The sequence below is a fragment of the Nipponia nippon genome, unplaced genomic scaffold (genome assembly GCF_047370975.1).
Source record: "Nipponia nippon isolate SJK-2023a ecotype South Korea unplaced genomic scaffold, ASM4737097v1 scaffold_12, whole genome shotgun sequence".
Taxonomy (NCBI): domain Eukaryota; kingdom Metazoa; phylum Chordata; class Aves; order Pelecaniformes; family Threskiornithidae; genus Nipponia; species Nipponia nippon.
In genome coordinates, this window is record NW_028262313.1 from 14228307 (window position 1) to 14250179 (window position 21873).

General features: G+C 48.2%; 1 protein-coding gene across 1 annotated transcript in view; it reads left to right on the top strand.

The window, feature by feature from the left end:
- Positions 1-15080: 15080 nt before the first annotated feature.
- Positions 15081-21873, top strand: part of PLS3 (plastin 3) — a 53685-nt gene continuing 46892 nt past the window's right edge. The window contains exon 1 of the mRNA XM_087748943.1: positions 15081-15179. The gene's annotated coding sequence lies outside the window, so the exon portion shown is untranslated. The remainder of the gene's footprint in view (positions 15180-21873) is intronic.

The following is a 21873-nucleotide window of genomic DNA, read 5'->3' on the forward strand; positions in this document are numbered from 1 at the left end:
ATCAGTTCAGTGCAGTCAGGAACCTGTTTCATCACGTGCACACCAGGGCACAGGTACAGGCTTGAGCTGCCTCCTTCTTTGTAAAGTCTTTAAGGATTTTCTCTTCTGCTGGATAGCCCCTGAGCTGCTGCCCACGAGTAGTTCACACATCTCCCCTTCACAAAATGAATGCACAAAGGCATTTGGGGAGAACAGAAATTACACATGATTTCGACAACAGACACAGCTGAAAAACATATTTGTTTCAACATCTTCTATTTTCCTCTTTGTTTCACCTTAGGACCTCTGTAACTATTTGGATTTCCAATGGAAGTTTTTAAAATGCATTTTTTTCCATTACAAGTGACCTTAAGTATAAGGAGAGTTAAATATAGGGTTAGGAAACACAGCAATGTTCAGGTTGAACTGAGTGCTTTTGATTGCTCAAGATGAAATATTTTTCTCCTCCCGTCTTGCTAATCCAGACCTGTTCTCTTTTTGGTTTGTTCTGACCTCAGAGCTGACAAATGCTTTCACTCCTGTGCTTGCTTGAGGGCAGCTGTAACACCAGTGCAGTAGGCGCACCTCGCAGTACGTTTCGTGTTTCTCCCCCCGGCGTTCTCATTTGCCTTGAGCTCTTCAAATTTGAAGCCTTCATCTCTGCTTTCCAGTACATTTTCTCCTCTGCCAGCTGAGAAAAGGCATGTTCAGCACTGCGACGGCGGAGGCAGCCACGCTGAGCCCTGCGGGCAAGGGCTGTGGCAGAGCAGGCTCACAGAGCTGCAGAAACCTGCTGTGCCCCTGAGCGCCAGCATCAAGGTTTCTCTTATGAGAAAGGAAGGATGCTTACACTTTTCCTTGGTGGATTTTTTAATTTGTGAAAGAGCCAATCTGACCTCAACAGGTCCTCTTGCACATCTTGCTTTGGCCAAGGCCATGTATCTGCATTACCCTTCATACCTTTCTTGGGAGTATTCCAGCAGCAGACGGGGATGCAGTCCTCTTTCATCATGAGTTTTATATTGCCTATTCATCCGCTTTCCCAGGGCAACCTCCGCTGGCAACCTGACTGGGTGGGCAGCAGAGGAAGCAGCCCCATCCCCATCCATCATCCCACGTGGAGGGGCAGCGTGGCAGCAGCTCCAGCTCTCACCCCGAGCCAAGCGGCTGGCTGCCCTGCCACACCGACAGTGCCCGGCTGCACAGGCGGCCGTCCCTTGCCATGTTGCAGGTCAGCTGTCACTGCTGACAGCATCCTTACTTTGCAAGACATGAGGATTCAGAGGATTTTGAGCTTGGCAAAGCATTTTGGAGATGTATCGTGGTACGATAAGATTCCTTGGTTTGTGGTTCCTTTGCTGTCTGCACTTCATTTCACATGGATTCCCAGTGCTGTTCACTTTAGGATGGATATTTATCACAGTTAAAGCCTGTTTCCAACTCACCAGGGACAACCGCTTTATCCATACCAGCAGTTTGATGTGTGGAAGTTTCAACGTCTGCATCGGTGGCTTGTCTAATTCTCCTTCCCAGTCCCCCAGCATGGAATATTGCCATCCCTGATCTTCCTGCCAACACCTGCTTAGGGCACAGAAATGTCATAGGAGAGAGTCCTCACTGACAAAACCATAAACACGGGCAGCTTTATGGGAAAGCTGGCATATTATACTTGCTGCAGATAACTCTGCTGCTAGGAGAGAGATAGCACAGACAATAAAATTCAAACAATGAGTGTTTGCCCAGCAGCTTGTGAACTCGTAGCAGGCTGCCGGAGGAAGCAGGGAGCAGCTCGTATCAACTACTTCATGGTCAAGGCCAGAGAAGCTGTAAAGGAGAACTTGGCAATGATCTGCTGACAGCCGGGATCCCATTGGGTAGATCTGAGTTTGAGGTCCCTTAGAGACAACTGCAGCCCCCCGGTCCCAACTGCCCTGCTAAAACAGGCCATGGACCGACCGCGTGTGCCTTCCCCTTCTGCCTGTTTTCTTCCACACTGAGCATTTTACAAGAAAAAGGGAAGAGAAAGCAGGTGCAGGTGCAAGCAGGAGCGTGGACCATCCCCAGCTGAATCATACTGTTCATACAGAAAGTGAGGAAATACTAAACTCTTGCATGTGTGCCACTGAATAAATTATGCTTTTAATAATAGTAATGAGGCTGAAAATCAGTTTTGCACACACGTGGGTGTGGAAGAGTGCCGACAGGAGCTGCCTCCCATGCAACAGGTGATTCCATAAGCTGCTCTGGCTGCCCACACCATAGGCAGCTGCCTGCACCCAGGGCTCGACCTGCACAGGCTGTTGTTTTAGTAGTTGTGTCTTCCTAATCCATCCCACCATGTGTTAGTGCTCCCTTGGCATGCTCAACGCTACTGGCGATGGCTGCAGCTCTGCTTGGCTGGAGCAGCTGGGAGTGTGAGGAAGGGTGGTCTCCAAGAAGTCTTTATTTTCATGTTGATAAAGATCAAAGTTTTTATCTCCACAGCTTCACGCAGTTCCCAGCTGGGGAGGAGGGCTTGCTTGGGAACTGAGTCATCCGTCCTGGGGTGAAGGCAGCTGCCACACTGATAAGGCAGGGCTGCAATGATGCTGACGGCAAATCGCAAAGGGCAGTTTGGGACAGAGGGACTTTTAGCTCCCAGCAAATCTGTGTGCAGAAGGTAAAGCTGTTGTTAAAGGTCATTCGGATCAGAGCATACGTGTCACCCAAGGACTTGGCTGTAGAAAACATGGGTTTGCATTGCCATGGCCTTTCCCAGCCTGTGACCCTCCTGTATCCCTTGGTGGTATCACTACTGCCTCCATAATCACGGCTCTGAGAAATCCCGTGTGTGGACAAGCACCCCACTGTGCTAGATGGTACATGGGCACTGGACATGATCATCTTTATCCCAAAGCATCTAAATACTCTGAATAAAGAGTGAAATGTGGCAGATAGACACACAGAGAAGTGTATTCAAGGAGGTGGCACTGTGGAGGAGGGTTGAAAATCTTAAAAATGGTGCAAAATGTTGCAAGCCTTAACAGAATAAGTTGGGCTGTGCCAAGGGGAATATCCAACGCACAGGCCTGAAGGATTCAGCAGCTAGGTGGCATTCACTAGGGTTGGACTTGATTGGGGACTCTTTAAAAATCCTGTTTTGCTCACTCGGAGATTATTACCATGATGAGAAGAAGATGCCAGGGTCTTAAGCTGAGATTTAAGCCTGAGGAGCTGTGCATGCACCAGGAAGATGGATGTATGCGGAAAAACCTTCCTCCCAGCTGGTGATGTAAAACCATTACAGGCTTATTTGCATTGCAGGACAAAAGGTTTATTTGGTATGTGTTCCACAGAGCGCATCTTCCAGCTCCCAGGTCTGTGAGGCTGGTCCCCAGTGGGGAAATTAGATTCCTTTTCCCAGTTACAGGATGGGAAAATAAGGGTCTGGCTGGTGAAATAGAACAGGAAAAGGATCAGTTATAGCTGGAGCAAAAAGAAATGCTTCATTTTGCATTGACTTGAACACTTTCAACACTTGCAGCCTCCTTTAAACATTTAACCTCACATTCAAAATGAAGTGTCAAGTGATGTTGCTTTAAAATGTTGCACTTGAATCTGTTGTTAGAATTTGTATTCCCCTGAATTTGGGGGTGATTTGCTGAGTTTGACCTGACTCCACACACTTTCTGTCACTCATCAGAGCCGACCTTTTGGGGGAAGTTTACTATCCACCGTACAGCTTACACCCAGCTTTTATGAGAAGGGCTGGTCTGATGCTGTTTGTGGTTGAGCAGGAGCCTAGAGGCAATAGCAGGGCAGTGCAGAAGGGTCAACCAGGACCCATGGGGTTGTGAAAGAGAACCACAACTTTACACCTGTATAGCAAGGTTTTGGTAGCAGGGGGGCTACAGGAGTGGCTTCTGTGAGAAGCTGCTAGAAGCTTCCCCTATGTGCGATACAGCCAATGCCAGCCAGCTCCAAGACGGACCTGCTGCTGGCCAAGGCCGAGCCCATCAGTGACAGTGGTAGCGCCTCTGGGATAACGTATTTAAGAAGGGGAAAAAAGCCTGCTGCGGAACAAAAGCAGTGGAGAGAGAGGAGTGAGAACATGTGAGAGAAACAACTCTGCAGACACCTAAGTCAAGAAGAAGAAGGGGGAGGAGGTGCTCCAGGTGCTGGAGCGGAGATTCCCCTGCAGCCCCTGGTGAGGCAGGCTGTCCTCCTGTAGCCCATGGAGGACCACAGTGGAGCAGAGATCCACCTGCAGCCCATGGAGGACCCCACGCCAGATCAGGTGGATGCCCAAAGGAGGCTGTGACCCTGGGCACAGCCTGTGCTGGAGCAGGCTCCTGGCAGGACCTGTGGACCCACAGAGAGAGAAGCCCAGGCTGGAGCAGGTTTGCTGGCAGGACTTGTGACCTTGCAGGGGACCCACGCTGGAGCATTTCTGTTCCTGAAGGGCTGCACCCCATGGAAGGGGCCCACGCTGGAGCAGTTCATGAAGAACTGCAGCCCGTGGGAAGGACTCATGTTGGAGAAGTTCGTGGAGGACTGTCTCCCGTGGGAGGGACCCCACGCTGGAGCTGGGGAAGAGTGTGAGGAGTCCTCCCCCTGAGGAGGAAGGAGCAGCAGAGACAGCTTGTGATGAACTGACCCCATTCGCCGTCCCCCTGTGCTGCTGCGGGGAGGAGGTAGGGAAACTGGGAGTGAAGTTGAGCCTGGGAAGAAGGGAGGGATGGGGAGGGAAGGTGTTTTAAGATTTAGTTTTTATTTCTCATACCTTACACTGATTTTGATTGGTAATAAATTAAACTAATTTCCCCAAGTTGAGTCTGTTTTGCCTGTGACGGTAATCAGTGAATGATCTCTCCCTGCCCTTATCTTGATGCATGAGGTTTTCATTATATTTTCTCTCCCCTGTCCAGCTGAGGAGGAGGAGGGATAGAGCAGCTTTGGTGGGCACCTGGTATCCAGCCAGGGTCAACCCACCGCAACACCTCAGAGGAGTCAGCAATCCTTTTTGCAGCAAGTCAGTAAGTAAGAGCAGGACCTCTGGGCTCACAGCAGCCAGCCTCAGCGTGGGGCCTCAGTGGTGAAAAAAGAAATCAGGAAGGTAGAGCTGTGAGCCCGGGGAAGGAGCGCAGGGATACATCTGCCAGCGCTGGGTATCACGTCCCTGTTGGTGGATCACATCTGGATCAGTGGGACAGTGGGGAGCCAGCCTTGCCAAGGAGCTCACCAGGACCTTTCACACTCTGTGATTTCCAACTCTTTGTAAAACAGCTCTTTCAATATAATCTTTAAATAATTGCATTAATAAAGAAATGAAACCCACAGCGAACACAGGCCTTTAAAATCATCTGTAAACAAGGCCAGATTTTCCAAGCTGCCTACATGGCTAGCTGGCTTGACAAATCCATCAGACAATATTGTAGTCATCACCACTGCAGAAAGTGTGTTTCAAAAGGTAAAGCAAGTATTAGCTACTTAGCAGCTATGTGACAGAGAAAGCCACCTCAGATTTTCTTCCAGTACCAATGTGATGGACCATAAGCATATAATGATTGGAAAAGCCTCTTTTTGTGGATCAGGAGGGGATATTTAGTGGCTGAAAAATGTTTTTATGTGTTAATGCCTCTGGCAGTGCTTCATTCTCAAATTTCTTATGAGATACATGTGTGAACACAAAACTAAGTCAATTCAGAAAATATTTGGGGCAAAATCAAACCTAAGGCCAAATGTTGCTCACCCTGCTTCTAGAAGAAGTACCTTTTATTCACAGCTTTCACGCCGCTTGAAGTTGGTCTGGATAGGAACACCAAAAGTATGAAAAGTAAGGACAGATAATGCTAAAACAGCAACAAAAAGTATAGGAAGAGATCAAAACTCTTCACAGTGCCGAGTTTAAACATGAGATGAGATCTCTGTGGGCCAGATATGTGTTACTCTGTCCATCAGAGGAGCTTCTTACTTCATCTGGGACATTTGGTGCTGGTAGGTCTCAACACTGTGTTTTGTCTCCATCTGGAGCACAGGAGATGCTGAAGTCAGGAGAGTTGTAACCACTGACACCACCCATCCGAACCAGCTCCAGTGCCTGGAGGCAGACAGCTGGACTGCGTGCTGGTAAGCACATGGCCACCTCTCCCGCAAGTATGGCCCTTGGAAATGTCTTGGACCATCCATCCCTTGTCAAAAAAGCTGGGTCTCTGAAGAAATGCAGCTTTGGGCTCTTCCATTGGAGTAGCTGCTGGGGCAGGGACACAGAAGAGGTGCAGAGACCCAGCCCTTAAACCCTGGAGTGATAAAACACCTGGGGCAGATGCTTTGGGGAATACCCTTGGCTTGGCAAGGCTGGGAGCAGGGTCCCACAGTGCCCTTCTGAGAACCAGTTTGCCCTTTCTGTATAGATCAGTATGGCCACGGCCTGGTTATCTATCTCAGGTATCCTCCATGTGCGGGAGCTGAGGACCTCTCACTGGTATGATCCGCCATCCTTAAAAGACCTTCAGTGCCTGCTGCAGAAGCAGGAGGATGTGGAGTGCCCTTGTTTGAGGACAACACAGCCTGTTTTCTAATTCTGCCTGTGCCCAGCCCACTAGAGAACCATTTTTTTTTTCCACAAGAGTATTATTTTCTTCTGTTTTTAAGCCACGTTGCAGCTATGAATACCCTTCCATCCCGTACGTCCCTATCAGCTCTAACAAAGAGAGCGAGATGGGCTTCTGGGAGGAATGCCTTTCTGGAGCTGATGCTGAGAAACACTTTTTATGAGCTGTTTACTGTCCTTTTCCAGTAAATGACTTTTTTTATAGAGCGTGTTGGTCAAAACCTGCACATTGTTGTCAGGATAGAATGTGAAATGCCAGGACAGCATCCAGTTACAAGTTGCTGTGATGGAAGTTATGTGAGCTCAGAAGACGAGGTTTCTGCTCACCCATCTTAATTGGCACAAATGCTCTCCAATGTCAGTGAAAGCAAATATCCATGCAAAACATGTTTTGTTATGGATTCATAAAGAATTGCCTGTCCAAAAGAATTTTTAACTTTATGCAGCTTCCTCATTGCTGAGCACTGTCCCCTCAGCCAGGACAAGGTACAGTTGTGCTCTGGCTGAAGAGTTTTTTTTGGGACACAGGAGCTTTCCGTGAACTCGTCTCACAGACTGTCCCGAGGCTGCACACTCCTTGGAGGCGTTGTTGAAGTACTGTCTGCAGGACTGGGCTTGCTCTCAGACCTGGCGACTGCTTTTAAAGAAAGGTTTTATGTTTTTTAAGGTGGTTGTCATCACAGTAGAGCTGTCGGTTTGTCCTCATCTCCTCCTGCCTAGGAAACATTAAACATCATTAGCTACAGACTACTGGCTGAAGAGGAGGCATATGGAAAAGACTTTCTGCACTACTGGAAATAAGTGTGGTAATGATTGCAGAATGCAGACCGGAGGGGAAATGAGCTGGGCTCTTGCCACGTGAAGGCCAATAATTTTACAACACGGAAATGCAATTTTCTTGTTCTTTTTGAAGAAAATAGCCTTTGTTTTTAAAATGAAGCTTGCAGTTTTGATGCTGATTAGTCATCACTCCAAACGAGGTCTTTAGTGGGTTATCAGCCTGCAGCCCAATGCAAATTATTTCAGCAGCTGACAGTCACATACTGCAATGACCCAGCTACCTAACAACCTTGCCTAGAGTCAGGCACCAAGAGAAAAAATAATTTTAACATGTCTAGATCAGCAAAAAGTAGAACAGCAAGAGCTAAGCACAGGGAGTACAGTGGTGGGGTCAGGAAGGAGAAAGCATTGTTGCCAGCTGGATCCAGCACACCACACGCTGCTCCCCTGAGGACTGATCCACACTCCTGTGCCAGGGTGGATGGAGCTGAGCACCACTTATGGGGTTGGGGATGAGGCTAACCCCATTGCACCTACATCCTGCAGCTGCTCCATGCACTGTAGCTGCCCCCTGTGTGCTGCTTGGGGTCCTGCACAGATGGAGAGAAACCTCAGCGTGACTGGCCCTAAGAGGTGCTTTCCTGCAACAAACAGGAACTGCAATAGCAGGAGATAAGGCTGGAAGGGCCTTGGAGAGGGTAACTAGTTGGTCCCATGCCCCACAGCAGGATGACCTGAACCTAAACCACCCTAGAATGATTTCTGTTTGCCCTGTCTCTGCAGTTCCTCATGTTCTTCTCATCCATCACAAGCAGTTCCTCTGCTCTCTGCCCCGTCCTGCACATCAGTTACCACAAAAGTCACATTATTTTCAGCCAATCTCTCTTTCCTGCTGTGACAGTAGCAACAAAGCTTAGGGAATGCAAAGCAGTGATATGTGAATGGTGGCTGACGTGCCAGCACCAGTCGACGCACCCCATCTGCATTGGGGAGGCTGGCACCCACCAGAGCCTCCCTGTTTTGAAGCTGCAGGATCAGCCCCGCCCCAGGAGCACTCAGCTACCTGGAGATCCAATTCAGCTCAGGAGGGCGAAGCAGCTTCCTCAGATCTGCAGATCTGCCTTGCTGCAACACAAGCCTGTAAGATCAGAGTGCCTGGCCTGTTCTCTGCTCTGCAGGACACAGGAGGAGGCAATAAAGCCTTGCGGTTACTAGACCTGTAAGAGAAACTGCTCCGCTCAGCTTGTCCCGGCCACTGCATTGGATTTCGTGCATGCTGGGCCCAACTGGAGCCACACGGGGTGTTTAGTTTGGCAGGCGTGGTGCAGCCTGGCCTCAGAGCTGGGAACAGTCACCCCCAACCGTAGCCTGGCTGCAAAACTGCAAAGCAACGTCTGTACTGGGCAGGGCACAAAGGAGCTGAGTGTGTGCCACAGATATACTTCAACACATGATCCTGCTGCCTTTTATACATGGCGTAGCGCCTGCGCAAACACGTGTGTGGCTGGATAGAGAGATGTGCATTTAAGGATAACCTATTTTTTCCCCTTGGTAAATATCCTTATCCAAAATCAGCTTATGGGAATTCTGTGAGTCTTATCTTGTTCTGCAATTTTCCTGCTTTACACAGTCACTAATAGTTCCCTATTTATTCGCACTGGCACGTATCCACGCCATCTCCCCAGCCCTGGGCTTGCAGGAATGTAGACAGCCCTGCTCTGCTTCTGCTCACCATGGATTTTGGAGGCTGTGGGATGGCCAAGTTTTGTAGGAGCTGGGGAAGCTTGGTGCCAGCATGAGTAAAATGGAGGAGGAGGCAAAAGGTAGAGGAGCAAAAAAATAAGAAAAGTGAGAAGAATGTTCAGAGAAAACGAGAACAAAATATTCACAAATGTATTACGGGCTAGAAAGACAAAAAAGTCCAAATTAGTTACTAGCAAATGAGGAAATATTAGGAACACTAGAAATAGTGTCCTTGAGCAGCAAGAACACTGCCTCAGTTATTGAGCACGGCCTCCCGCTCTCATCCTGTAGCAGATTAATATTATTCATGAGCTGCCACACAGTATCTGTGTACCTCATTTTAACTTGAGTTGAGCCAAAGGAAGGCAGAGCAGAGAGAAAGAGGAAAGCGAGGCTATCGCTTGCAAGTCTGACTGGCATGAAGGCCAGCGCTCTGCAGACAAGAGTCCTCCTTGGAGGCCCTCTACTCTTCCCAGTTCATCCCATCCCAAGCTCTCTATACCATGCAGAAAAGCCTGCATCAGCAGCTTTTTTGTTTCCTGCCTCCAGTCTTGTCCCAGTGCAGAACCAACTGCATGAAATATCGACCCGGTCCTAGCTTGCCAAACCACCAGGCTTTTCCCCCTTCAAACCCTTCCTAAAAACTCATTCCAGGGTGACGTTGTCCAGCTCTGAGCGGATTGCCAGGATTTAATAATAAGAAGCTGCACGCAGAACTTCAAGCTGCAGTAATAACCAGGTTACTGCATGCCAAATTGTCAACCTAGATAAATGATCAAAATGACCGACTGTCAGCTCCATGGGCAGTGACTGTATTTTCCACAGTTTGCAGCTAACTCTGCGTGGTTCTTCTGCCCGAAACTACCTATGTCTGACCCGCACCTTGTGCTCTCTGGAAACATGATTTTCTTTGGAGACAGTTGTTTGTACCTTAGCTAGGAGAAAGGGAGTGTGGATTCAGTAGCTTTTGAGAGTCTGGTCTTGATGGGCTGATAAGTAAAGAGAAGAGAGAAAAACATCTTCTCATTGCCATGCTGCCTTTTTTTTTTCTTTTTTTGGTCCACAACACTGAAGGAGGGAAGTTCACCCTGTTGATATGAACTGCAAATAAAGTCTCAAGTCTCCTGCATGCTTCAAAGGTCAATGAGTCCTCTGGAAGCTCAGCCCATAAAAAACCTGTAGATGGGTTGTACAAAGACATGATGTAAATAACTCTTGCTCGCCACTGCTGGGTTGGAAGCTCTCCTTACACTGCATGGGCAATCGCTTAAAAACTCCCCTTGACAGGACAGAGCACAATTTCAAACAAATCAAACCTATACTGCAGAATAGAGACAGCATGAAACCCTGGGCAACCCCTTCGCCAAAGCACGAGGTTGCCTTACAGCAGAATAAACAGGCGGCACTGGTGGTTTTACAACACAGTCCAGAGTCCCACAGCGTGATCTGTTATAGGGCAGTCAGGACAGCGAGAGGGAAGGCAGCTGGCAGGCAGCTCGCCTACAGCCTGGCAGGCTGATAACTTCGGTGGGTAATCTGCATTCATGTGAGGAGTCTCACAGCCTTCTTTAGACTTTGAATATGGATTCCTTGCATGGGCCAACCTTGCTGGATAAACTCACTGATAATTATTTCCCAAAAGTTGTTTTTAAGTAAAGAAGTGCCCAGAATTATTTGAGTAAATGTTTCTAGCAGGAGGTAAATTCAATTTGCTGTAGTTCAAAATATTATGCAGATTTCCATCTGCTTTCTTGCAATGGAAAAAAAATAGTTCCAGCTTATTAATCTATTCATAGCGCCACTCAGTTGTTCTCCTTGACTGATGACAAGTGTTTTTGACGTTAATATCCTGGTTCTTAGATTCGGTTAATGTTGTGGGTAAGTATTTGCAGAAAACAAAACAAAAGTCTAGTTGAGAACAGATGCTCTAATTCTAATGGAAGAACATCACACCAACTCCTTTAAAGCCCATTTTTTTTTAAAGGCCACTTCTGAACCCGTATGCTTACCACTCCCCCAGTACGTTTTGCAATTTCTCTGTCTCTTTGGCATACCGCACATCAGAGACACAAGTTTTTAATTACCCCATCAAGCTTCCTCCCCTTTTTCGTGATTGTCACCACCCCTCACTTATGGTCTATGATGATCTTGATCCTTAAGCAGCTGGCTTATACACGGGATATCAGGCATACCTTGAGAAGATGCACGCCATACGATGTTTGACAGCATCTCTGCAGGCCATTATTGTTTCTTGGGTACCCTTTCCAAAAGGCACCGCCTCCTCTTTAACAGACAATGGGCTTTTTTCTTGTTAGTGATGTTGGCAGGAGCTCTTAATCAGAAATTAGTTAGATTTGCCACTGAGAAGACAAGCATTATTTATCCTCATAGTCCCTCTCTAACTTTATTTCATCTGAGCATTGCCTCAGTAAGACACTCTCACAGGTAAGTAAGTGACCATAATTATATGTTAAAAACACATATTATTCAATAACCCAGCCAAGAGAAAAGATGTAACTTTTATACAATGGAAAAGCAGTACATGAGAAGTATTGCTAAGCTGCCAGATAAGAAGCTTACAATTGAACAGACGTAATTAAAATTCATTTTACTTCTGTAGGCACAGAGTCACACTAACATTAATCTGGCAGTGGCAAAGTCTGTTAAGGGCCGGTCCAGCTTCCACTGGAGTCAGTGGCAAAGTCATACTGGAGGCAGGGTCAGCCCTTCATCTGTCTGGTGATGATTATTACAATAAACTGCATTTATGGAAATTCATATCCTTGCAGTTAAAAATGTTCAACACACAAATCCAGCAGGCAGTCCTTCCATTGGGGCTCTATAGCCAGGGCATCTTCTGGTACCTGTTAAATTCACCATGCTCTGATGAAGAAGGGAATTAATGAAGCACTGTTTAAATTCATCTTCAAAAAATGTGGCCTATTTCCTTCCTCCTAAGTTTCTATATGCTAGTAGCTTGTGAAGTCAGCATCTTATAAATGCATATTTTCTACAGAAATATTTCACTACAACGTCATTTAAAAGTCATATTAAATAAAACTAGCCATGGTGTAAATCAGGTTGGAAATACCTGTTGCCTGTCGGGCCCTAACCTCTCTGTTCATGCATGCCATTATGCAGAAAGTCCCTCTGTGTGAACAGTGCTCTTTCTTTGTCATTTTCTTAATCGCAATTGTTTTGCAAGGGCATTAAAAATGTCCCACATGTCATTTCAAACACTGGACAACACTGATATTCCAGATCCACCCTGTGCTTCAGTCTCTGTTTAAGATCTCCATGGGACTTTTTATAAGGGCAGTGGGTTACCCCTGTGACCTTTGCAAAAATTTCACCTTTCCTCTCCCGGCTACATCACCTGTGGATGCAGTGAAATAAGAATTTGACTGCGTGCTGTCAGGTGCTCTTGAAAAAGTTTGTTTGCTGTTTCACAAAGCAGTAATTGCAGAGCCTTGTGTTTATTTTTCACAAGAAAGGGAAGCTAGTATCTGTGTTAATGAGTGTTTTTAACCATAAATAATCACCTAAGAACGTGCAGTTTTGTGTTTTTGCAAAGAAGGCATTTGCTAGTTATGTGTAAGTGAATCTCCATGTTTTGACATCCCACTCAGAATATAGTAATTATATTGAGTACGCAATAAAAATCTTAAAGTGAGTGTGATGACTACATCAGGATAATAAGCGGTGGTTGTAGATGAATTAATGGATTTGTCTACTGTAGCTTAACTTTCTTTGTGCATGAAGACATTGGGAAATCCTAATAAAGAGGCAACTGGTAAATGTTCAATATGTTTAATACTTTGCTCCCTCATTTGGAGAACAAAGAGTTGCCTGTTTCATACTACTGGTTTGGACAAAAGCAGGGCACGGAAACGTGTAATCTGCATTTTCTGAATGGTCAAGATCTACAAAGATGATTTCATGTCTCTAGCTCTTTTATGTTGGCATGCTAGCGAAATCTGACAAAAAACAATCTAAAGTATATTTTTTGCTAAGATTTGCAACCAGAATCAGAAATATTCACAGTTCCTTTGTGTTTGTAATGCGATGTGAAGCACTGGCCTAATCTGAACACAGGACTACCACCACAGAGCGTAAAATTGAACTAATCCTTTAAATCAGTATAAAATTACTACTCCTATCTCCTGAGAGCTAGTTTAATAAACTGATGAATATGTAAGAGTTTCTGACATCCAATGAGAAATCCAACTGTATAAAAAGAATAAAAGGACGAAGGGAAGAGAGTCGAATTCTTCTCGGGAAGCTGCTCCTGCTAATGCGATGAGGGAACTCCCACTGCGAACCGTGTCGCTTCCATCATGTGGGACCACTCTGTGAGACCTTGTCAGTTTGCAGCTTTGGAAAATGAGCTGCAAAATGACTTTTCCTGACATTTTGACAATGAGATGTGTTGTGGTTTATTCTGTAATGATCAAACTGACAGTCTTTCTGTAAATAATTCATACTGAGACTCATAATGTGTGACTATGCAATTCAGATCCGGAAATGTGCACCTGTAACATTGGCAACATAGAGTAATAAACACTCATTACAGTGGATTTTACTGGGCAGTTCTAGTCAAATATGCCCTACACTTATCTAATTTTTAAAGAGAAGAGAGAGAATGATCTAATGTTGGTGTGCACCTTATCTATTAATAGTTTGTTAGGTAACTGTTGCCTTTCTGCAAGTTTAATTTTTTTGACAGTGGTGGAAAACAGTTAAGCACAAAAAAATGGGACATGTGCTATTACTTTATACAAGAGCTAGCACCTTGCCCTAATGTTCCTGTTTTATGTCTGAATTTATTACTTTGTGCTGTTCTCACCTCCAGGCACAGGAATGGCTCATCTTTCTGACCTGAAAAGGGTCTTGTGTGCCTGAAAACATATCTGCTTCTCTCCTAGAACCAGAAGAACATATTAATACCTGAACCCATGTTTTCTCCTGGGCCTGGTGGAATGGCAGTGTGGGGCTGCTGGGGAGTGTAAGGTCCCTCATCTGGGTAAACAGCTTCCCCCTTTTCTGGCCCAGCTCTGCAGCGGCAGCTCTGGCCCATTCACCTCCTTCTTCCCCGAGCAGGTCTTTGCTGTTTCTTTCTCAGTTCAAGGCCACTTTTGAATCAATGTCTGTTCTCCACCACTTCTATGCAAAAGCGTCCCTAAGGCCCTTGGTTTCCTGAACCCTTCTAGCAATTTTCAGTGTGAATGTCTGTGTGGCAAATGTAGAAATTAGGACAGTTATGAGGCCACCTATCCCAAATCGGACAGCCGGAGGCCGGGTGCGGAAAGGCCATGGCAACGCTCCCGAAAGGCCATGGCAACGCTCCCTGCCCAGGAGCACGGAGTACAGGGTGCAAGGGCCCAGGCACCCGCACCCCACGTGCTCCTTGTGGGAGCCAGGCTCCGGGCCAGCCCCTGGCTTCTTTGTGCGGGGAGTCCCTTGCCCGGTGTGCCCACCAGCACCAGCTTCCCCCGGGCATCCCCAGCACCAGCCAGCGAGGTTGCTCCTGGCGAGACAAGGGGAGATTGCAAGGGGAGCCCAGAGCTCTTCTGCCTGGGCGGCAGGGCTGAGGGAGCCAAAGCTGCCCGTGCATGGGAGAAAGGATGCGGTCTTGCATGGGAAGAGGGATGCAAGCACAGGAGGAGGCGGAGATGCTCGTAGGGAAGAAGGGATGCCTGCTTGGAGGAGACTTCCGTACAGGGGAAGAATGAGGGATGCCTGAGGGACAGGAGGAATGGATGCACGGGAGGCGGGATGCACGCAGGACAGGAGGTGGGGTACGTGCCGGACACGAGGGATGCAAGCAGGGCAAGGCAGGGGAAGGCAGGGCAGAGCAGCCCGGCCACGGAGGGGACGGGGACGCGCCCAGGCTGGGGCCGCCACTCCTCCCCGCCCTGAGTGACTCCTCGTCCGCCTAATCGCCGCGTCGGGACGCCGTGATGTGCAGGCGCACGGTCCAATCCGGCCGGGGCGGCGGGGCCGGGGCGCGCCGAGCGCGGGCAGCGGGGCTGGGGCACGGCTCGGCTCGGCTCGGCTCGGCTCGGCTCGGCGCGGCGCACGGGCGGTGAGTGCTCCCGGCAGCTCTTCCAGCGCGCTCCAACTTGGGGAAAGTTGCCGGCGCTCGCCCCGCCGCCCAGAGATGCGCCGGCCCGGGTGGAGCATCCCGGCGGCGGCGGGGCGGGAGGCGCCGACCGGCCCCAGCGGCTCCGCGGGGCCCGGCCCGGCCCGGCCCGGCTCGGCCCTCGCTGCCGCCCGGCTCCGCTCCCGGCCAGGCGTGTCCCCGCGGCGCCGCCCCGGCGGAGGTCCCGGGACAGTGGAGCGGGGGGGCGGGCGGGCGCGGAGTCCGGCGCGCATCGGTGCCCGCCAGGACGCGGAGTACGTGTCCGCTGGGCGCGCTCCTGCCGCCCCTTCCAGCCTCCCCGCGGCGATGAAAAAGCATTTATATCTGATTCACTCCCCTGGAAAACTTCACCCCCGGGCTGCGCCGGAGCGGGCCCGGCGCGGGCGATGCGCTGCCCCGCGGCCGCTGGTAGCGGGTTTGGGGCAGCCGGGCCGGGCCGTGAGCTCCGCCGCTGGGATGGAGAGGGGCGCGCAGAGAAAGCCCCGGCTTCTGCAAAACTTGAGGCTTTGTGCGAGTTGGTAGAAGCAGAGCCCGGCTGCAGGGCAGGGGAGGTGCTGCTTCCCGCTGCGGGAATCCGCGGCGAAAAGGGGATTCGGTTTGCATTTAACTTTTATCTTTTGTGCAGGATAGTGTTCCCAAAAGCAGAAAAAGTGAGGGAATTGGGGCCGACTTCTCGTTTAATTGAAGCGGGGTGAAATAAAATGAATTAGTGGGAGAGCTGTGTGGGTTTATTTTTATACATCTCTAATTTGGACTGGGAGAGGAAGTGTCACCCTGCTCCCCCGAACAATGGCTTCTTGTTGGGAGCCTGTGAAGGGAAAGGGAAGAGCAGGGAATTTTTCAGGAGGTGAAGCTTTAGACTTCCCTTTGCATAGGAAAGGCCAGGGCACCCTGGCACTGGCTGCAAGTATTCTAATGGATAGCATCAAGTCCCGCTGCTCAGAGAGGTAACAAACTCTGCAGCCATGACTGTCTTCCAGTTGTAAGTTTTTCTCTAAGTGGAAATAGCGGTGAGACATGAATGGGAATCTAACCTCCAGTTAATACTTCCTTGGGACAGACTGCATGTGTCTGTTCTGTGACAGCATCCATACCTTCAAGCAGGGCATCACTTGAACTCATTTCTTTCTTTTCAGGAGAGCTGTTGGTATAGCTCTGAGCAAATGCCATTGAATCAGCCTCCGAGGTTGTTATTGCTGTTACACAATCCCAGTGGAATGCGTGTGCACATGAGAGCTGGGCTTCCTGTTTTTGGTCAGTCTGTAGAAGAGACTATAAAAGATAATAGATATCTCAGATAAATTGCTTTTGCATGAGAACTTGGAGCCATTGTTCAACCAGTAACACTTGTGACTTCTCCAGTGAGCCTGGTAACCTGAGAAGAAAAACTCCTTAATGGTGGGAGACTTGCTCAGAGGAACTTTAAAGACAACAGCTGGAACCGGGGTATAAAGGAGAATAGTTACAGAGATCAACATGTGTTAGTGCTGTGCATAATGATGTATAGAAATTCAATCTGTTTTGAAAAGAAATCTTGTGCAAAGAGGAGCTGCTGGTAGTTTGTCAGTGGGGAGAAGTGTTTCGGGGGGATTAGTGGACACAAGGCGAGTCCCCTGGGTGCAATATGCTGCAGCTGATTTCTGCCCCGGGGGTGTTGGATGGCCTTCTGTGGGGTGTGTGCATGCAGAGAACTTAAATTCCAGATCTGCTGGTTTGCATCTGAATAACTCTTTAAAAAAAAAAAAGTATGTTATAAAATAATTTGCGAAGAGAAATCTTTTCGAAACACTGCTGTTATCACAGCCCGTCAATCTTGCCAAAAGTTTAACAATTTGAGGATGTTGCTTGGTTGTAACCAAGCTCCTTTGAAGGAATTCTCTGCTTGTGAAAGATGAATTACTCATTCTTTGTCTGGGTTAAGAGATCATAATGTGATTATTAAACTCAGTTATTCAGTCCTAGATATAAAGAATTATGCTTAACCAAGGTCTTTGTTCTTTTATCAAAGCTAATCTGACCAAGTTTCCCCTCCTATAAAGTAGGCAAATATCTCCCCAGATTAAAGAATGCCCAAAACTCCAGAAACCTATTTACTAGTTTTGGCTAGATTAGCGTCACAGTGGGGAGGGCTCTGGGGACTGAGGACTGCTTTAGGTATTCGGTCGATGGATGCAGGGATTTGGGATAAATGCAGAGGAACTCCTTCCCCTGGGGCTCCCTCACTGAGGTCTCTGCTCCGGGTTTCAATTGTTATGAGATTAAGATGGTGAGTGAAGGAATTGCAGCCTTGTTAAATGGGTTTGCTGCTGAATCCACTCATGCGGGATCTTCTAGTAACTCTTTCCTGTGTTTACTTGGCTCTCTAGTGCAGCGACTTAACTGGCTTTGGAGAAGTGGAAACACGGTGGTTCTGCCTTGAAGGAAGCAAATGAGAGTGCTGCTCCGTGATTGATTGAAAAGGATGTTAGGGACAGTAATTCAGTAATTTTGCTTAAGCAGCTGCCAGTGATCCAAGTGATCCAAGTGCCTTGTGAATAGCTTTATATGTAAACTTCATGTTGAAAGTACTCTCTCTGTCTTTTGTGTAGTAAAACTGCAAGTGCTCCACTTTTTGGAGCATCAGCACAGGAGTTGTGTTTTTGCTAATGTGTATAGTGTAATGCATCAGGAGAAGAGAAATGCTTTTCTTGTTACTTGATTGGCAGTGAATTTAGGGAGGGTGTGCCCATCATCTTTCCATACAGATATTTTAATCCACTTCCTTATCAAGGTAGATGGTAGTGATCACTTACGAGAGCTTCATTTAGCACTTGAGGTTGTCTTGGTGGTGATGTTTCAGGTGGTAGTAATTTGTTTGGTGACGTTGCGCAAGCACGCCCTATCTGTGTTCGTGGTAACCTATTTTACATAGCATTAAATGGTAGGTGGCAGAACACAAAGAGGCTGTGTTCGCAGCAAAACCAAAGGCCAAGTGAGTTCTGTTTTATAGCAAATTTTTCAGGTAAGTTTTTGTTTGTGTTATTTTTTTTTTCTTTTTTTAAGTTACAATGTTTTGCATCTCTTTCCTTCTTAAAATGCTGAGTGCTGTGGACCACAGTCCTCTGGGGACGTTTGTCCCTCTTTAGATACAGGCCTGTTACCTTGATTTTTCTTGCATGTGAACTGCCTGTGGCAGGGGGAGTGATGGGAAAGCAGCGCCGGCCTCTTTGCGTTATTCCAGCATGGGTTTCGTACAGATCCAGCGCAGCCCTGCGAAGCGCAGTCCCAGCTCGCTAACGGGGTTCGACAGTGGCCTTCGAGGGTGGCTCTTGACCTGTCATGGCTGGGAGGCAGGTTGACCCTAGGCAGGGACGCGGTGATGCTTCTGATCAAGAAGAGAGTTAGAAGGTGACTGTGGAGAAGGAAGGACAGGGACGTCAACTACTACAGCGTTGCTTTGCGGTTTGCAGAGAGTTGGACAGGTGAAATTTATATGGCTACAATTGGGTTTTTATCTGTGTGCCACAGAGTAGCAGTAAACAGCAAAAGAGAAACGGTTTAAGTTGGTGTTTTGTTCAGGCTTTGAATATTACCTTTACCTCCATGTACTGTAGAGCAGTAATTCAGCATAGAAAAAGCAGATTCTCATCTCTGAGTGCCAGCTGTTTAAACATGTGACTGACAAGCTATCAGCCTGCATGCTGCAATAAACAGATACTAATTTTTAACTTATTACTACTGAGAAGTTCCTTGTCACATCGGGAATAGCCACAATATGGTGTGTTAATATTTATTAACTAATTACTGACCTTTGCATACTCAGCACTTTTTGAACTAAGTATTGTCATGTGTTAAGTATTTTGTGTATCTTTTTGGACACTGAGCTCATGGAGTAATTAAAGTTGCTAATTACATCAAAAAAGCCAAACATGAATCCAGAAACTTCTATCACCAGATCTGTGTGAAAGGTAGAGTTAAATACTGAATTTAAAAAGTTTACCAAATAACCTTAATGCATATGCAGAGCAAAGCATTCCTGAATATCTTTTAGTTTCAGGTATATTGCAAAACTGAGACCAACTCTTTTAATGAGGGTGATGCAAGGTTGTATTAAATCAGTATTTGCTGGGTTACTCTAATGAATGTCACAATATCACCTTGCTCTTTCCTATCCCTGGTCCCCAAACCCTTTGATAGGCATCTGTTGACATCTTTGCTCGTGCATTCCTGTTGGCACTTTGGGAATTGGATTATTGCAGAAGCAGCAGTGGCTGTCTTTGTGGTGAGCAGGTCTTGGCAGAGCTCTGCCTGCGGCGCTGCTGGTGGGGGTGCATGGAAGGACTGCTTCCCCCCTGACCATCCCAGAGCGTGGCTCAGGCTCTAGCACAGAATCAGCTTTCCCTGCTTGCACCACTAAAGCCCTTTCCCAGCCTGGAGGTACCTGCTGCTCTTGCTGCTGGTAGGTGAGTAGGTGGGAAGGGTGAGAGGTGTGATCTCGTGATTGAAGGGAGTTGGGTGAAGGTCTAACATCTGGGCTCTGGGTGGTGTGGCTGGGAGAAATGATGTTAACTCGCCATCCTGGAGGTCCTCTGAGCAGCGGCAGCTCAGCTGACAGTGACTGGGCGGCTGTAATCGCTTTCAGCCATGTGACTGCTGGCCATGAATGTGCTACTGTTGTGTCCCCTGCTGCACGTACTCAGGTTTGCGTGTTCATATGGGTGTACTGTCTCTCTTGAATTTACTGGATGGCAGGGAATTAAAAGTGGGTGTGGGGTGAGTGGTGTTTAGACACAGCAGCGTTTAGTACAGCTTCAATCTTAGCAGCTGCCTACTTCATGCTCTTCAGTGCTGAAGTTGTAGGTGACAGGTCAGGGTTGTCCTGTCCGCCCTCACTCGTGTTTCCTGCCCTGGATGTTCTTCCTGCCTCTAGGTCAGGTTTTTCTGAAGTGGAGTCTTCGATAGCGCCTCTCCTACACGTTCTGTGCTGTGAGATTCACTTGGAGCACTGCAGCGTGGCCTGTGAGAAGTCTCCTGGTTTGTGCGGATCCCTTTCCCGAGTGAAGGGCTAGGTTCGCTGTAGATTTCCTCTGCTTTACCTGCAAGCGGCGTGAGCCTGGCTGGGTGGCATTGCCACACTGTGCCATCAGCTTGGGGACAGGGAATCCCAGCTGACAGAAATCCTCCTGCCCCATCTTGCTGTGCTGCAGCCCCCAGCCCACCCAGTCTCCCTTGGCACGTCGCACCAGTACACCTCCCAGGGTGGATGTGCTGTGGTACTGAGTCGATGCTGCCTGTGGAGAGTGTTGGATGCCCACCCTTTTAATTGGTGATCGAAGAGATGATTTGATTACAGCCAAAAGATGGGACTCATGAGTGTCTGTGGCTGCAGAGCCCAACCCTGGGAAGCAGGCGCTGTGTTTGAGATTTCAGGTATTTGGTGTGACCCTGTGTAATAAGGTGTTGGTGTACCCTATGTGATCTGCCAGCCACCTAAAGAGCAACCTGTCTTCTCGTACCGGCTGAGCAAGAAAACATGATGAATTGATGAAGCTAGAAGACAGAAGTCTCCACTTAAAAGGGCTGGAGAGTGGGGTGAGGAGGAGAGGACATGCCCATCTGCCCCCTGCTAATACCACGCTGTTTGATGCAGAGGTGGTGGCATTGGAGGTAATCGAGCTCTTGCCTCCTGTGGGCATGTCTGACGTCAGTGCTGCTAACAGGCAGCTGCCCTGACAGCAGGGCTGCCTGCTTGGCCTGGCCTACCCTCTCCCTGCAGCTCTGTTCCCATCAGAGGGGTGTGGACCTCCCTGGACAGGGTGCTGAGCTGTGGTGGCCAGTGCTGTGCATGGTCAGTGCACTCAGTTGCTGTGGCATCCGCCGGTCTCCTGGGAATCTGTAATCTGTTGGCTTTTTTGGTAACAGATTGAAAATGCCAGGAATGACAAGCAAGTCCTGTCTGGCCTGCTTGGAAGAATTATATCATGTGTGCTCCTCTAACAGCTAGTGTTTCAGGTTTGGGTTTTGTGGGTTAACACTTGGGCCACTCAAAGCTGGTTTTGTCACTACATTTGTGAGTGGTATGATGATGAAGAGGTAGCTTCCATGTCCCCAGGAGAGTTGCTATCAGCAGAGATGGAGCTATCGAGAGCTGTTCTTTCCCTTTTCCTTGTTTTGCCGGTTGATTCCTGTTAGTTTATCTCCACCTTTCAGCAGCCATGAGCCATGAGGGTGACCACTGCCTGTGGAAATGCAGCATCCCTGGCAGGTGGGCTGATTGCCTTGGGTCCCCTTCCTCCTGTCCCCCTGTGCTGGCTGGTACTTGCTCTCCAACGCCCTGTGCCGCAGGGCCATGTGCACGTTCCTGGGGGCAAATTAGCTCCTCCTGCACCATCTAGACTGTCCCCGCGGGGCGTGGCGGCCTGTGCACTACTGACATTTGGGAATCAGCATGGAAGAAGTAAAATAATTATTGGTTTGATGTGCATCTGAGGATGTGGGGAGCAGGACAACTGTCTGAAATGGGAAACTCTCTGGTTAGGACTGCTGCCGATTGCTCATGTCAATCCATATGGGCCATATGCTTCTAACCAGTCTCCTTGTCTCATTTCCTTCTCTGAAAAGCTTACAGCTGTTTTTCCTGCCTCTTCAGTAGGTTTTT